General features: G+C 30.1%; 4 long non-coding RNA genes across 5 annotated transcripts; 1 reads left to right on the top strand and 3 right to left on the bottom strand.

Moving 5' to 3' along the window:
• Positions 1-3,162: 3,162 nt before the first annotated feature.
• LOC125054482 lies at positions 3,163-4,764 on the bottom strand. 2 transcript variants are annotated; one of them, XR_007117714.1, is made up of 3 exons: positions 4,628-4,764; positions 4,294-4,476; positions 3,163-3,192 (listed from the first exon to the last, which is right to left on the bottom strand). It is a non-coding gene; the product is annotated as an uncharacterized LOC125054482 (long non-coding RNA). The 2 variants fall into 2 exon arrangements; XR_007117715.1 differs by having other exon boundaries at positions 4,303-4,476.
• Positions 4,765-5,096: 332 nt separating this feature from the next.
• Positions 5,097-6,460, top strand: LOC125054518. The gene is made up of 2 exons (XR_007117720.1): positions 5,097-5,326; positions 6,431-6,460. It is a non-coding gene; the product is annotated as an uncharacterized LOC125054518 (long non-coding RNA).
• A 795-nt stretch (positions 6,461-7,255) lies between these two features.
• On the bottom strand, positions 7,256-7,887 carry LOC125054535. Its single transcript, XR_007117723.1, has 3 exons — positions 7,846-7,887; positions 7,490-7,742; positions 7,256-7,299 (listed from the first exon to the last, which is right to left on the bottom strand). It is a non-coding gene; the product is annotated as an uncharacterized LOC125054535 (long non-coding RNA).
• A 6,178-nt stretch (positions 7,888-14,065) lies between these two features.
• Positions 14,066-14,989, bottom strand: LOC125054867. Its single transcript, XR_007117784.1, has 2 exons — positions 14,561-14,989; positions 14,066-14,474 (listed from the first exon to the last, which is right to left on the bottom strand). It is a non-coding gene; the product is annotated as an uncharacterized LOC125054867 (long non-coding RNA).
• Between the last annotated feature and the right edge of the window lie 2,143 nt (positions 14,990-17,132).

The raw sequence follows: 17,132 nt of genomic DNA, 5'->3' as shown, positions 1-17,132 counted from the left end.
TTGATGATTTGCTATTTTAAAAGAGTACCTACCGAGAGTTTTTTACGCCGGCTTTTTCTCTCCGCCTACACCCTTTGTCTTCTTTGCCGATGAGTAGGGATGTCTACCTATTCAAATTTAATGACCTGGAATAAGTGATACCTGTATCTTTTGTTCCATGATAAACATTTTTTTTCATAAAAATCCCGTTTTTTATTAGTATATTTAGAAATTTAGAGGTATACTGTAAACGTTTGGGTTAGATTACCTCAGGAGCCATCGTTAAACAGAAATGAAAATAATAAGGTGCATAACCATGAGTCATATGCATCAACTCAAGTTAGGTCGGTCTCCCAATAGACAGATGACCTGGTCTGGATGGATCTGGATTGTGGAGGAAAGGCGATGCTGTGCGCGGAGAACCGGTCGTACTGGAAATTTAGGAGAGAAGAGTCCAGCCTTGCAATTGTTGTTGTGTATACTTTAAGTTAGCTGTAGGTTTACGAAATAAATAAATAAGCATATAACTGCTGCCTTGCGATTCTGTAACTCACTTTTCGAACTCTCACAGCGGTTTTCACAGCGGCGGTCGCGCTCAAATCAGTCGTGAAGCAGTCATTTTACCATTTGGCATTCTGATAAACAATAAACTACAAGCTCCCTCCTTATAGTTTAAATACATTTTACTAAAGGAAAAAATCAATAAAAATTAATATTAAACACGTAAGTGGGATGGTGTGAAAGTGAGGGTATGTACGTGAGGGAGTGCATGTTGGTGCTCATGATGCAGGTGATTTAGCGCTTTGGATATTATTAATATTCCTTCCTATTTCGCGATAGCTGAAACAAGTCAAGGCTTAAATAGTGGTCGTTGTATGTAAAATGTCACTAAGCCAACATTACTCATATATCATTTATTAGTCTAAATTGATTTAAAACTATTGTGCAATATTGAACTCTCAGTTAAAATAAAAACAAACGTTGGGCGTCATACATCAAAGTCGTCGTTTGTTCGGGAAACTTCTAAAACAAACATATTGCTTCTAGCGATAGACATTTTTCATTTTCCTTTTTTGTTTAATTCATTTATCTTGTCTGCCCTGCGATTCTGTAACTCACTGTTAATCCGTGAGTCCACTACGCAGTAACAGCGCTCCCTTCGTCACTGACGTAATTTTTGGAATCTCATGGTATTCTGTTAAGAAATTTTACATTACGTCTTGATAAGTGGAGGCAGATAACCTAGTAAGTTGTTGTCTATTAATATCGTGACAATTGACTCATTTTATTTTATAAAAAGAGTAAATTGTCAAAATTTTCATCATACATAAACAAAATATTTTTAATAAAACAAAATAGAGAACAAAATGGTCGACGTTTGAAATAAAATTAATAATATTAAAAAAAAGATAAACTGCCCTGCGATTCTGTAACTCGCTTCACACACTCTCAGCGCTGAGTTTTGCTGTCAAATCGTTCGTTTCGGTGTCATGTTACAATTTGGTATTCTGTTAAACAATAACCGCGACAAAAGCGCCGCTCAAATTAGATTGTTCACATTTGGAACTAAAATTTGGCACTGCTACACTTACGCTCCAAAATTGTTGGTATTTGGTATTCTGATACATACCATTTGACATCTCATCTCATTTAAATGTACATTTTGTACGTCAAATTAAAAGTTGCTCTTCCCTCGCTGAAATCGTCATTTACCAGTGAGTTAGCCATTTTTAGCGAAGTTAAAACTTGTTTTTATGTGAAAATATTCTAACATAGGACAATCTATATGTATCTTGGGGTAAGTTTATAAAATAATATTTATCAATACAGCATTATTTTACGAAAAAAATTATATATATAAACATTAAGCTTCGTGAAATTGAACTTTGTTATTGTTACAGAAGGCCCGTTTCCACTTTTAAAGTTTAAACCTCTATTTCAAGAAATAAATGATGTAATCCATTAAAAAATACTTAATATAATATCTATAGATGGCGAAGAAAATGTAGGCACGAAACGACCAATTGGTTTCTCGGCGTTGGTTATTATCGCTTTTTTCCAATACTCAAGAAATTATATGGTATTGACGAAACCTAGAACATATGCTGCTGAGATGAACGAAGAGTCTAGTAAATACTAAATAGATGATCTAAGGTAAACATTTTGATTACTTTAGCATTAAAAATATAATTTTTATCCAAGAACCAATTTTTCGATGCAGTCTTGATCATGTCTTGTCTCCAGCAGAGATAAGTCGAACAAAAAACGATAAATAAGATAGGTAAATATTGTAATATATTTGTATTTTTCTACTATACTAAAATTATAAATCTAATAATTTCAGAGATCCCCAAATGTTCAAAATTCCTGATAGAAAAATACATTCTGCCTTTGAAGAAGAAGAATATTACATGTGTATCATACAACAAGGCCCCTGGATATAAAAAGACACAATAGTGCAGACATTTTCAAATTATTGAATTTCGACTATCCTTCAATTTATAATAAATGATAACACAGTACAATTTCGGTTCCTATATTTTTATAAAATATATTGATATAACATTAAGGTTTTGGATAAAAACATTATTCTGCTTTACACAAGTATGAAATACCATCATTACATACATGATGGTTTAAGTACTTATTAAGCTTTTTTAAATTTATCGTTCATAACTATTACTTTTTACAAACTAATTAGAAAATATATTAAAATAAATATATTTATCTACAAAATAAAGTAGATGTTATTGATTAGCTCTATGTGAGGCTGTGTTTTAATTAGTTTTTATTATACTTAAGTTTGTTTTACTGAAAGTTATTTTGTAGTGTGTTAAAAGTTTACTATAATCATTAAATTAAATGTTTAAAGTTATTATATTGTTCTTTTATTCACCTATAAAGTAACATGGCTTATATATTTTTCATTTCGGCTTAGCTATGTATTTAACTCGGTTACTACGTTTTCTATAGGCAGTCATTAAATAAGTGGTAGATTTAATTAATCATTTTATTAATATAATATTATTAGATACAAAAAAATTATTATGAAGTACACAATTATCTTAAACACGGTAATACAATTTTTCATATAAAAATCATAGTTGTCCAAACTGCATTCAAAATAGATTAGTGGTCTCGGTTTAATATCTCTTCTTAACATTTCAATAATTGGTCATTTTCTTCCTCATTCTTGACAACTACCACTGATGGCTGTAATACAATGATTATCTGTTAAAATTGTAAATAGGGAAATGTGGTAGGTCACTGTACTGACACAATAATATTGCATAGCAATTTAATTATTGTAAAGTTAAGGTAAATAATAAAAAAACTTGCATAAAACACACAAAAACTTATATATGGGATATCTTTGTATTTCTAAGTAAAGTATCTTAAAAACATGTTTGATAATATTATAACTAAGCCAAATATTATTAAAAGTTTTATGGTAACAAGGCTTAGTAATTTCGCACAGTATTTGATTCAGTACTATGAATAAAAAAAATCTTGAGCAAACCTATATTTAGACTCAAAAATCCAAATCCAAGTATGTACTTTAAAAACAATTATTTATTAATGAAACAAATCCAAGACCCATAAAGGGTATGTTTAGTTTTAAAGTGTAGTCAGCAGCAATAACTATCTTTTGATTGCTTCATTAAATAAGTTATGGCAATGTTGTTTCCAACATTTAAAATTAACGTTGATCACTTGAAATGGTATGAATTTGAGCAATTGAAAGCTTATATATTTGATCCAACATACCTAACATGATTATTTATACTTGTATTCTGAAATCTGAACAATTAAATTAAATTCAACTTGATCAGTTAAAATTAATACTTCTTATATTTCATGAATGGAATTTGAAGTTAGGAAACCTAAAAATATTTTTTTATTTGACATTTTTAACCAACAATTTCATTATTCTTTACAATGTCGCTTCGATTTAACCTATTACATTTGACTTCAAATTTGCCATCAAACAAACAAACTTTGTTAACTGTTTTACTAGTCACTACTTATTCCTATTTATTTACTATGATAGTTATTATATTTCTAAAATAGTTTTAATAGAATTCAGTTTTTATGAGTGTTAGTAAAAACATAGGTAATATTGTTGTTGTGTGTTTGACCTCTGAATCACTTAAAAAGGTTGCAATAGTAGTTTCATGGCATCTAAAAAGTACCAACACTTGCACTTACACAAATGAATAAATATATAAACACTAATTTTTCTTCTTTATAGATAGGTACCCTTTTATTTTATAATTACTCAACAAAATATTATATGAAAACATTGGTATTAACCTTGGTTACCTTTAGTAACATTTTGAAAATTTAAAACACCTATCCATCCTGTTTACTTTGAATCCGTAGCCCATTTGCTGAGAGAATCACTTTTAGCGTGACATCATCTTTTATCTTTTTGTTAAGATAATATTCTTAATTTTTTTACAATATATCCAGATGTTAGGTATCCCTTGTTTCGTGCTGAAACATAATTAATATTTTTAAGTTTCTGTCGCTCAGATACACCACGGCTGGTCAGTTGTCGGGTAAATACGAAATATAAACTCTTAATTGGAAGTTATAAACAAAATACGTAACTTACGATTGACTAATAAATAAACTCACTACTTACCTTTAAGCGGCCCCATTGCCAGATGGGTTTTAATAATTTTCCTCGCTATTCTATTATTTTCCATCAGATAAATCATTTTTGAGATATTTTCACGGTTTATCTTTTTTTTTAATATTTTTGTTTAATTCAAACGTCGACCTTTTTGTTTTATTAAAAATATTTTGTTTATGTATGATGAAAATTTTGACAATTAACTCTTTTTATAAAATAAAATGAGTCAATTGTCACGATATTAATAGACAACAACTCACTAGGTTACCTCCCTCCACTTATTAAGACGTAATGTAAAATTTATTAACAGAATACCATGAGATTCCAAAAATTACGTCAGTGACGAAGGGAGCGCTGTTACTGCGTAGTGGACTCACGGAATAACTATTATTTTATAAAAAGAGTTAATTGTCAAAATTTTCATCATACATAAACAAAATATTTTTAATAAAACAAAATGGTCGACGTTTGAATTAAAAAAAAAGATAAACCGACAGAAACTTAAAAATATTAATTATGTTTCAGCACGAAACAAGGGATACCTAACATCTGGATATATTGTAAAAAATTTAAGAATATTATCTTAACAAAAAGATAAAAGATGATGTCACGCTAAAAGTGATTCTCTCAGCAAATGGGCTACGGATTCAAAGTAAACAGGATGGATAGGTGTTTTAAATTTTCAAAATGTTACTAAAGGTAACCAAGGTTAATACCAATGTTTTCATATAATATTTTGTTGAGTAATTATAAAATAAAAGGGTACCTATCTATAAAGAAGAAAAATTAGTGTTTATATATTTATTCATTTGTGTAAGTGCAAGTGTTGGTACTTTTTAGATGCCATGAAACTACTATTGCAACCTTTTTAAGTGATTCAGAGGTCAAACACACAACAACAATATTACCTATGTTTTTACTAACACTCATAAAAACTGAATTCTATTAAAACTATTTTAGAAATATAATAACTATCATAGTAAATAAATAGGAATAAGTAGTGACTAGTAAAACAGTTAACAAAGTTTGTTTGTTTGATGGCAAATTTGAAGTCAAATGTAATAGGTTAAATCGAAGCGACATTGTAAAGAATAATGAAATTGTTGGTTAAAAATGTCAAATAAAAAAATATTTTTAGGTTTCCTAACTTCAAATTCCATTCATGAAATATAAGAAGTATTAATTTTAACTGATCAAGTTGAATTTAATTTAATTGTTCAGATTTCAGAATACAAGTATAAATAATCATGTTAGGTATGTTGGATCAAATATATAAGCTTTCAATTGCTCAAATTCATACCATTTCAAGTGATCAACGTTAATTTTAAATGTTGGAAACAACATTGCCATAACTTATTTAATGAAGCAATCAAAAGATAGTTATTGCTGCTGACTACACTTTAAAACTAAACATACCCTTTATGGGTCTTGGATTTGTTTCATTAATAAATAATTGTTTTTAAAGTACATACTTGGATTTGGATTTTTGAGTCTAAATATAGGTTTGCTCAAGATTTTTTTTATTCATAGTACTGAATCAAATACTGTGCGAAATTACTAAGCCTTGTTACCATAAAACTTTTAATAATATTTGGCTTAGTTATAATATTATCAAACATGTTTTTAAGATACTTTACTTAGAAATACAAAGATATCCCATATATAAGTTTTTGTGTGTTTTATGCAAGTTTTTTTATTATTTACCTTAACTTTACAATAATTAAATTGCTATGCAATATTATTGTGTCAGTACAGTGACCTATTTCCACATTTCCCTATTTACAATTTTAACAGATAATCATTGTATTACAGCCATCAGTGGTAGTTGTCAAGAATGAGGAAGAAAATGACCAATTATTGAAATGTTAAGAAGAGATATTAAACCGAGACCACTAATCTATTTTGAATGCAGTTTGGACAACTATGATTTTTATATGAAAAATTGTATTACCGTGTTTAAGATAATTGTGTACTTCGTAATATTTTTTTTGTATCTAATAATATTATATTAATAAAATGATTAATTAAATCTACCACTTATTTAATGACTGCCTATAGAAAACGTAGTAACCGAGTTAAATACATAGCTAAGCCGAAATGAAAAATATATAAGCCATGTTACTTTATAGGTGAATAAAAGAACAATATAATAACTTTAAACATTTAATTTAATGATTATAGTAAACTTTTAACACACTACAAAATAACTTTCAGTAAAACAAACTTAAGTATAATAAAAACTAATTAAAACACAGCCTCACATAGAGCTAATCAATAACATCTACTTTATTTTGTAGATAAATATATTTATTTTAATATATTTTCTAATTAGTTTGTAAAAAGTAATAGTTATGAACGATAAATTTAAAAAAGCTTAATAAGTACTTAAACCATCATGTATGTAATGATGGTATTTCATACTTGTGTAAAGCAGAATAATGTTTTTATCCAAAACCTTAATGTTATATCAATATATTTTATAAAAATATAGGAACCGAAATTGTACTGTGTTATCATTTATTATAAATTGAAGGATAGTCGAAATTCAATAATTTGAAAATGTCTGCACTATTGTGTCTTTTTATATCCAGGGGCCTTGTTGTATGATACACATGTAATATTCTTCTTCTTCAAAGGCAGAATGTATTTTTCTATCAGGAATTTTGAACATTTGGGGATCTCTGAAATTATTAGATTTATAATTTTAGTATAGTAGAAAAATACAAATATATTACAATATTTACCTATCTTATTTATCGTTTTTTGTTCGACTTATCTCTGCTGGAGACAAGACATGATCAAGACTGCATCGAAAAATTGGTTCTTGGATAAAAATTATATTTTTAATGCTAAAGTAATCAAAATGTTTACCTTAGATCATCTATTTAGTATTTACTAGACTCTTCGTTCATCTCAGCAGCATATGTTCTAGGTTTCGTCAATACCATATAATTTCTTGAGTATTGGAAGAAAGCGATAATAACCAACGCCGAGAAACCAATTGGTCGTTTCGTGCCTACATTTTCTTCGCCATCTATAGATATTATATTAAGTATTTTTTAATGGATTACATCATTTATTTCTTGAAATAGAGGTTTAAACTTTAAAAGTGGAAACGGGCCTTCTGTAACAATAACAAAGTTCAATTTCACGAAGCTTAATGTTTATATATATAATTTTTTTCGTAAAATAATGCTGTATTGATAAATATTATTTTATAAACTTACCCCAAGATACATATAGATTGTCCTATGTTAGAATATTTTCACATAAAACAAGTTTTAACTTCGCTAAAAATGGCTAACTCACTGGTAAATGACGATTTCAGCGAGGGAAGAGCAACTTTTAATTTGTCAATTGTCGTACAAAATGTACATTTAAGTGAGATGAGATGTCAAATGGTATGTATCAGAATACCAAATACCAACAATTTTGGAGCGTAAGTGTAGCAGTGCCAAATTTTAGTTCCAAATGTTAACAATCTCATTTGAGCGGCGCTTTTGTCGCGGTTATTGTTTAACAGAATACCAAATTGTAACATGACACCGAAACGAACGATTTGACAGCAAAAATCAGCGCTGAGGGTGTGTGAAGTGAGTTACAGAATCGCAGGGCTGGTATAGAGTCAGTTATTTTCCGAAAATCAAACAGTAATTTTAATATATAAACCAACTTATATACTATCAATGTGTGTGTGAATTTAGGCAAAATGGAGGGTTAGTGGTCTCTGGATGACTTCGGGTTTGATGTCCGGCGATAATAATAATTGTTTTAAAAATATTCGCAAGTTCTGATCACAAACTAAAGTTTTCTAATTTATTAGTGAACTGTGTCAATTGGTTATAAGATCTTGGCTATAAATATTATCACTGATAGGACATTTCTCAATTAGAGTGCAAATAAATCATTTTGTATGTAAAACAATGAGGCAAAATATATAAAAAGTGGAGGGTTTGTGGTCTCTGCGGTCTGTAGGTTAACATCGGGTTTGATTCCCAGTGATAACAATTATTGTTTAGAATAAAAGCGCAAATCACATACTAAAATAAATGTATCAGTGAAGTACAAATATGTTAACTGGTTATACAATCTAGGCTACAAATGAAATCACACATAGGGCTTTCCTCCTAAAAAATCTGTTTATTAATTTTAAGACATGCTAATAATGTGTGGTAACCCATTTAAGAAAAAATACCAGTGCCAGGGTTTCCAAATCTTCCATAAAAAAGTTAATTAAACCTTGATTTATATTTTATTACATATTAGATTTTTAAACTGTTTATAACAAATTCTTCTGCTTTTTAATAGCGTACGCGACGGGTAACATGCGTGGGTGCATGAGTGTGTTGGTGCATGTGAGTGAATGAGTGAGCGTAATCTGTATGAATCATCTTCTATTCTAAAGCTATATGTCAGTTAATATGCTTGTTTTATTACCTCTAACCCATTGTACGAAATCGATGAAGATATAGAATGTTTGGTGATAACTAAAAATAATTAATTAAAATTGTTACAAACTCATCTTTTAAACACCATACACATCGAGGTTATCGATACATTTGTTGTGTTGATACTAATAAATCTTGCTCCGTCGGACAATCTAACTAGATAAAATCAAACCTAATCTTGTTATATAGGTTTATATTTGCTTAAATTGTTTTTTTTAAAGAAATCACGTAGCTCACACACTAATTGACTGTATGTTATTTTTTTTATAAAGAATAATATAAAATCTATAGTTGCACCATTGTTTTTTTAAAAACCATACGCCTAATTTGTTTTAGTACTAGTGTGTTTTTATTCTAGGTACATGGTCTTCACATATAATAAAATCAATGTATACAAAATATTGAAAAAACTATTTTAAAAGAGTAAATATGGATTTTCTTGCCCATTCATCTCCATATGAAACTACAATTAGGAAATACTAAAATCATTTTTTAAATATTTTTAACTTATAATTTTGAATTTTAATATAATGGCCAAATTGGAATAAACGATCTGACTTTTTTGACTTTGACTTCATTATTTAAAATAGTACATAGAAGTACTCTATAAGTTTGGTAATATTTATTTAATTTTAAAATTTATAAACGTGAAGCTTGCTTGTAAACCAAATCTAATTTAAAGTCTGAATACAAAGAAATAAAAGTTTATATGGAATGTGTTTTCCCTCGCGATTTCAGACAATTTAGAATACGCTTTAGAGTAATACGTTCTGTACATTTAAAGAAAAGAACTAGATTTACGAATTTCTTGATACTACATTTTAATATTTCTTCTTGACAACGGAGAAAATTACATTTCTTGTTAGGCGATACAGTCCATTCATTTGTTTAACAATATCGTAAAAGCTACATTAGTAGATTATTTATTTATTTATGCTTTATTACCTTATTCACAAATATACACATAACATAAAAACAAAAAAAAAACATGTTACAAAAGTTATAAGACACTATACTAATCTAGCAAACGTTGTATTAGAAACAGTGTATCATATCTGCTCTATATGATATTTGTGCTATATCTACTATAACACATATATATTTTTTAATTTATTAATTTTACAGAATAATATAATAAAATCACAATATGTTACATTAGAGAACCGCTGGGGTTTGCATATAAAACTAGTTTTTCAATTTACTTTTTATGTTGGTTAACGTTATGCTGTCTAATAACTGATTGGGTAGTCCATTTATTAGTCGCGGTAGCAAATACCTCAACGTTCTCTAGCCATATACGTTTGCTCTGGATGTACAGAGCCAAACTTGCGTTACCACTCGGGTCTGTATGTTTTGCTCAACGATTTTTTAATGTCATATCGAAAAATGTGCTCCACTAGAAGACATTTATTTACTTTTTCTGTTATGGACAGTACTTTAAAGTGTTTTAAAATTCCTCTTTTTTCATTTTTATATGAGTTGAGCACATTTCTCGAGACGTATTTGAGGATTCGCCTTTGGAGGAGATATATTTGGTTGAGAGACGTTGGGTAAGTTCTACCGTAGCTAGTTAGACTATATGTAACTATGTTTTCTCGAAGGTGACAAGTCACTAGAACTTTCACACTAAAAGATAATAGAATAAAGTAAAAGAAAATCTATTAATTACAAATCTATTATAGAAAAATGGAAAGAAAGAGACCGAGGGGAAGTCAGCCTGATTCAGTATCAATTAAGTAGAGACTTCCACCAAGATGCAGATCAGAGGCAGAAGCAACGTATTGTAATCTGTCAGAACATCACAACTCCCTTACTGGAGCGTTCAAGTATTACGTCACGCAATTTTTGGAGATTATTGTCCCCCCCCTCCCCATGTAACGCGCCCTAACGTTTTTCTGTACCCAAGTATAGTAAAACGTTTCGTGACCATTATGTGGTGTAAAGTACTGGAAAGTCGAAAATAATATTAAAAATAACGCGTAATTCAATCCGCGCCCCGCATCGTAACGTTTTACAAAAGGACCCCCCCCCTTAAATTCGTTACGTAATACTTGAACGCACGCGATCGGAGATGGAAGAATTTCAAACCATTAAACAGGAATACATAATTTTCTTGTGTTTGTTTGTGCTTCCCATTAATCGCATCATCTTAAGTAATCCATTTCAAGCCATTTCGAGCTGTTAGGCGTTCAGAGCAAAATCTCCATCGAGACTGCTCCTCTCTTTCAACCTTGTCTATCATGACTTAGGATTTGTCGCCTTTTAAGCCTATTTATTAGAACCGGTATGGTTAGTTGCGTGGCAAGCTTATTAGGATGCATTTCTAGCCTTTTTCTGTATTTCATACTCCAGGTCTTGATCTCCTCTTTGACAGTCCTAATTTTGAGGTGCTCATGAATCTCCGATGTTTTTATAAACCACGGACAAAATTATTTCAAGCCTGTGTAAATAACACTTTCCGCAAACTACCTACACCGACTATGTTAGCTTAGGTCTCTTGGTATCAACATATCTATCAATAAATTCATTAAACAAACTTATATACATTCACTTACATGATGTTACTTCACCGTGCGAGCCAAGTTAATTTAGTTAGAAAGCTCAATTATTCAAATGGAACTTGAACACACGACCCCCGGTTCGAGGAGAGTCGCACGCTTTAACAACTTTTACCGCTAATTATATTTATATAATTAATTCTATGATAAATTCATATTACAAAGTATTTCAAAATCTCCGAAAACATTCCGCATATTTTGGTTTGCGTTCAAAACTTATTAGGGTCGTACCCGCGTTACGAAAAGATATTGCCTTTATTAATAATTTGATGTTGTATCTTGTTAAATTAACTATAAAGAATTTGGGAAATTATTTTGCTTAAGTTTTGAAATTTAATTTCAATACTCAAATATACAGTACTTACTATATTCTTAACATAGTCATAACAATAATAATTAAAAATTTATAAATAGAAAATGAAAATAAATTTAAAAAGTTTGGTCCCTGTGGCAGTGTACCTTTATACTTCTCCGTTGAGCGAGGATAGCACCAGCTCTGGGGTCACCGGTACTAGCTACCAGGTACCAACTCAAATCTTTCATTAGTGACTGTGCACTTGAACCCCACGGCCCGTCTCTACTCCAAAGGGAACAAAATTGAAGTTGGAGGAAAGACTTATATTTGAACCGTTTTTATTTTCCGTCTGCAATGCGGCCGCGACAGTATTGTGCTTGCTTTTTTCCTATGGACTTTAAGAATATGGTAAACACTGTCTATATGTGTGTTGGAAATAAATTATATTGAATTCAAAATTTCGATACAATAGTACCTATTTTATATATAAGTAGACCGTAGTCTGAAATATTATAAAAAATCAACTTACTTTTTATTATTATTATTATTAAAGCTTTATTAATCCATACAACAATTGGTTAGTTTACATTCCTTAGGGCCGGTTTTTTGATCCGTAGTTAACTCAACTATTGGTAAAAAATCCTTACTATTAGTTAAATATCAGCAAAATGCGTTTTTTGATCCGTGGTAAGAGCATCCAATGGTAAAATATCTAACCATTAGGCAAAAAAGTTAACTACTCAGTATCGGAGGGTTAAAAAGATGGCCGCTGGTAATTTATATAGTAACAGCTGTTTGTCACAGAAATCAAACTATGATAAATACGTTTATTACTATCTAATGATGAATTTAAACATATTGAGATACTTTAATTAATGAGACGATGAAGAAGACGATAATATTATATGAGAATGTGTTAATGAGTGACCAAAAATATTTAGGCAATGTCATCCGCCATTAGAAACCTGGGATGATGTAGATTTTTGTCACTGTTACCCCCTATCGAAGGGAACAGTGCTCTGGATTGTTACTGAAATTGGGAATGATCTTAAACTGCCAATGAACAAGAGTATATATAGACAGCAGCTCATACCAACCTATTTTGCTTCATTACTAGCTACAGAACCGCAGCAAAATATAATTAAGTATATTACTAATTCATTATGTGTTTTATTGCCTATAATATTAACTTATAATTATTATAATTAAATAAAATACAAGAACAAGAGTATATATAGACAGCAGCTCATACAAACCTATTTTGCTTCATTACTAGCTACAGAACCGCAGCAGTATATAATTAAGTATATTACTAATTCATTATGTGTTTTATTGCCTATAATATTAACTTATAATTATTAAAATTAAATAAAATACAAGAACAAGAGTATATATAGACAGCAGCTCATACAAACCTATTTTGCTTCATTACTAGCTACAGAACCGCAGCAGTATATAATTAAGTATATTACTAATTCATTATGTGTTTTATTGCCTATAATATTAACTTATAATTATTATAATTAAATAAAATACAAGAACAAGAGTATATATAGACAGCAGCTCATACAAACCTATTTTGCTTCATTACTAGCTACAGAACCGCAGCAGTACATAATTAAGTATATTACTAATTCATTATGTGTTTTATAGCCTATAATATTAACTTATAATTATTATAAGTTAATATTATAGGCAATAGAATACATAATGAATTAGAGTTAATATTATTTATATATTACTAATAATATTAACTTATAATTATTATAAGTACATACAAGTATGTACTTATACTAAAAACTACAGCTACACATTAGTTAGGGACCTATGATATTCTTTAGGGCTTTTATTACATTTGTGAGTTAGCATCTACCTACTTTATTACAAGAATTTATAAATAAAACATTTGACTTGATTAATAAACTGTTTAATTATAACTTAAATACAAACCATTTTTATTAAAAAAACATTACAAAATTTACATGAAACCCTAAAGGAGCAATTAAATATTTTCTAATTGTTTCTTCTTGCATTTCACCTCAATTTGATGCAACTCTCTTTGCTGCTACATATATTTATTGTGCCTTTCTTCCATCTGCTGCATCACTTTTTGGTGCACCTCCTCTTTATGCAGTATGGATTTTTGGTGGGCCTCTCATTGGTGCAGCAAATGTTTTTGATGCTCTTCCTTAGCATAATTGAACAAATCATCCTCTCTTATTTGTCTTTGTTTCAAAAACTCAATTTTTTTTATCCGTGTGGATCATAATCCGCTTCCTTGTTTCCAAAGGATTAAAAGATTTTTTCTTTTTGTTGTAGGACACAGCTATACAAGAATAAATATAAAATGTGCCTACACCTTCATTAAATGTATATTAAATTTAACACTTCGGTGTCTAGACCCATCTGAGTTGAAAACGTCACAGAGATTTCCAAGCTGCATCTTTTTGTAGATTGCTGCAGTGATCAGTTGTTTGCAGGTTACGACTGTGTAATCCTTGAGAAGCATCACCAGTTTGGCAGTTTCTTTTTTGGCGAAGTTAGCAGTATGGTCCCTTTAACAAAACATAAATGTATTATTTTCTATTACGAAACACAAGATAAACCGGAATAAATAACACGAAAATATGTTTGTACTTACTTATTTGACCGTTGGCTGTTTGCGGACATCGTTATTTATATATTTAAGTATCGTAAAAAGTGTAAACCGTATTAAAACACAGAAAAACAACTTTATTTATATCGTGTTATTTAGATTAATTTGACACTTCAAACTCTTCAAAGCGCAAATAACGAATGAAGATGGCAAAAATGGATTTCATTCACTCAATATGTCTAGTGTTGTCATACAAAATAAATGTTCCCCACAAAAAATAACCACATTTTTTGGGATGTCATTGCTCATTGCACTGGCAACAAATTGACAAATTGTTAAGATTAACTATAGTTAAAAAAGGCATTGAAAAACGCATTTACGATTTTACCAATGGTTATTCATTTAACTATAGTTAATGTAACAAATGGTAAAACCATTTTTTACTACGGATCAAAAAACTGGCCCTTAATAGTTATTAACTATAGTTATTAATTATTATTAAGTATTAGTTAACTTACTTTACTGATCATTATTTCAGTAACTTGGACTTTAAATAAGTTATAAAAAAGCATTTTTAAATAAACTTTTATATCAAAAACTTTAAAATCAATTCGTGGATAAAGTTTGACGGACGAGTTGCGTGCGTCAAAATGCATATTTAATTGTCCCTGCGGCTTTGCGGCGGAAAAACTTTACAATGTTAGTTTTTATTAAAGCTTTGTGGCATTTAATTGTTTTATACTAAATTTCGTGTAACAGCGGATACTTTAAAAGTAAATACTATTTACTATCACCAGGAAAAAATTAAACTCAATAAATCTCATCGTTAAATTAATATCTCTACTGGATTCAATTCTTGATCAAACAATCGTTATTTCGAACTTAAAATTAAAATAATTAGCCTATAAAGAAAAGCATTTTTTGTCTTGCCTGGACACAAAAATTTAATTGCCTTCTGATAATTCTAACGTATTCTTAAGTCCATTGGTGCACAGCCGGGGCTCGAACCTGTGCCTACGTGATTTATATAAATGCATCAGTACCTTATAAAGACTTACGAATACCAAATAAGGTACATTTTTTTTTTTCAAGTCGTCAGGGTCACCAATATGTACCTTACTGTACTGAGTATTGTAATGAAACGAGGCTCTACAGGACACGACTATTTAATATGAGTGTTGGTACAATACTGATCTATATTAAAACATTGATGCATTTATAATAAACATGTAGGCACAAACCTACGACCTCATGAGATTCGCTGAAGCCACTAGACAATTACTGCTCTCTCATTTTAATACTATATAAAAGTTACAATAATATCAGCACATGGTAAGATTACCTATTAAAATTATTTATTAACGACTCTTTGGGACAGGGGATAAATAAAACGCAACAATTTGTACTTAACAAACACTTTAATTATATAACAATAATAGTTATCAAAATAACTACAACATTATCGTGCCGTCACTATCTTTTACCATACATACAACATCAAGTACAAGCAAGCTATTTTGCCATACAATACGAATATGTAACAGACTTTCTTTAATTCTTCTACTTTCCAGTAACCCTAGGTGCAAAGCTCAGAGAAAATTTAAATAAAACAAATTTTCTCATATCCATCAAAAAAATCGATTTCATTCCGCCATTTAACACTACTCATGTGTCGCTTTACACTATAGCGTAGACATAATTTGACAGAAAGAAACGAACACTACTTTTATTAAAAAAGTATTATTTATTTATTTATACTATATCATTATATATATAGTTATACAGATAGTGTCTACTAAAGCCTATTTCCCGGAAGTAAGTACTTCTGATAGTGATCGATGCGTTGCTAGTCTACACTATAAAACTCTTGTGGGTGACATTTCACACGAAATGTATAAAAAATATAGTATCTTAAATGATGATCTTATTGATTAAATTAATAGTTAACACTCTGTGCAAACTGGTATAATATGGATAATCTCCACGTCACACGAAGTAAAATTATTTACTTACAATGTCTCAAGAAAAGGTTTAATTAATTGAAAGACACCAAACGAAAATAAAACAACTTTTTCTCTAACAAGAGAGACTTGAAAGTCCTACAGTAAGGTATATTTCATATGCCTTTGCACATTAGGGTGCGTCCACATCTGGCGAATATGCAGCTCGCTCGCTCGCAACCTAAGCGCCGTACGCGATCAGTGCGCGGGAGGCGCTCTAGCGGCTAGCGTCTTCCTTCCGCCCATGCCAGTAACCGGAACTGTAAGGGCGAGAATTGAGTGCGCGCACGCCTTATATGAGCCTTGCGTGAGTTGCGCTAAAGAGGCGCACCGAACCATTGCCGTGACTGGACGCGCGGCACATTCGCCAGATGTGGACGCACCCTTATGATTTTTTTTTCACAAATTATTATATAAGTAAACATGCCATTATTATACACTTTCTACTGTTTATATATGAACTCTATTTTGACTTTTTCGTCAAAAACTGTGCTGCTGAATACGAAAAGTTTTGACTCCTTGAAAAACTATGTAGTGTTTAGGGATTGCGTAGGAGTTTTAATGTTCAATTCATTCGTTAAAATTAACTTAAACACAAGTGATACATGTCATTTGTA

The sequence above is a fragment of the Pieris napi genome, chromosome 12 (genome assembly GCF_905475465.1).
Source record: "Pieris napi chromosome 12, ilPieNapi1.2, whole genome shotgun sequence".
Lineage (NCBI taxonomy): Eukaryota > Metazoa > Arthropoda > Insecta > Lepidoptera > Pieridae > Pieris > Pieris napi.
Note: the sequence above shows the minus strand (reverse complement) of the source record. Positions and strands in the feature narration are given on the sequence as shown.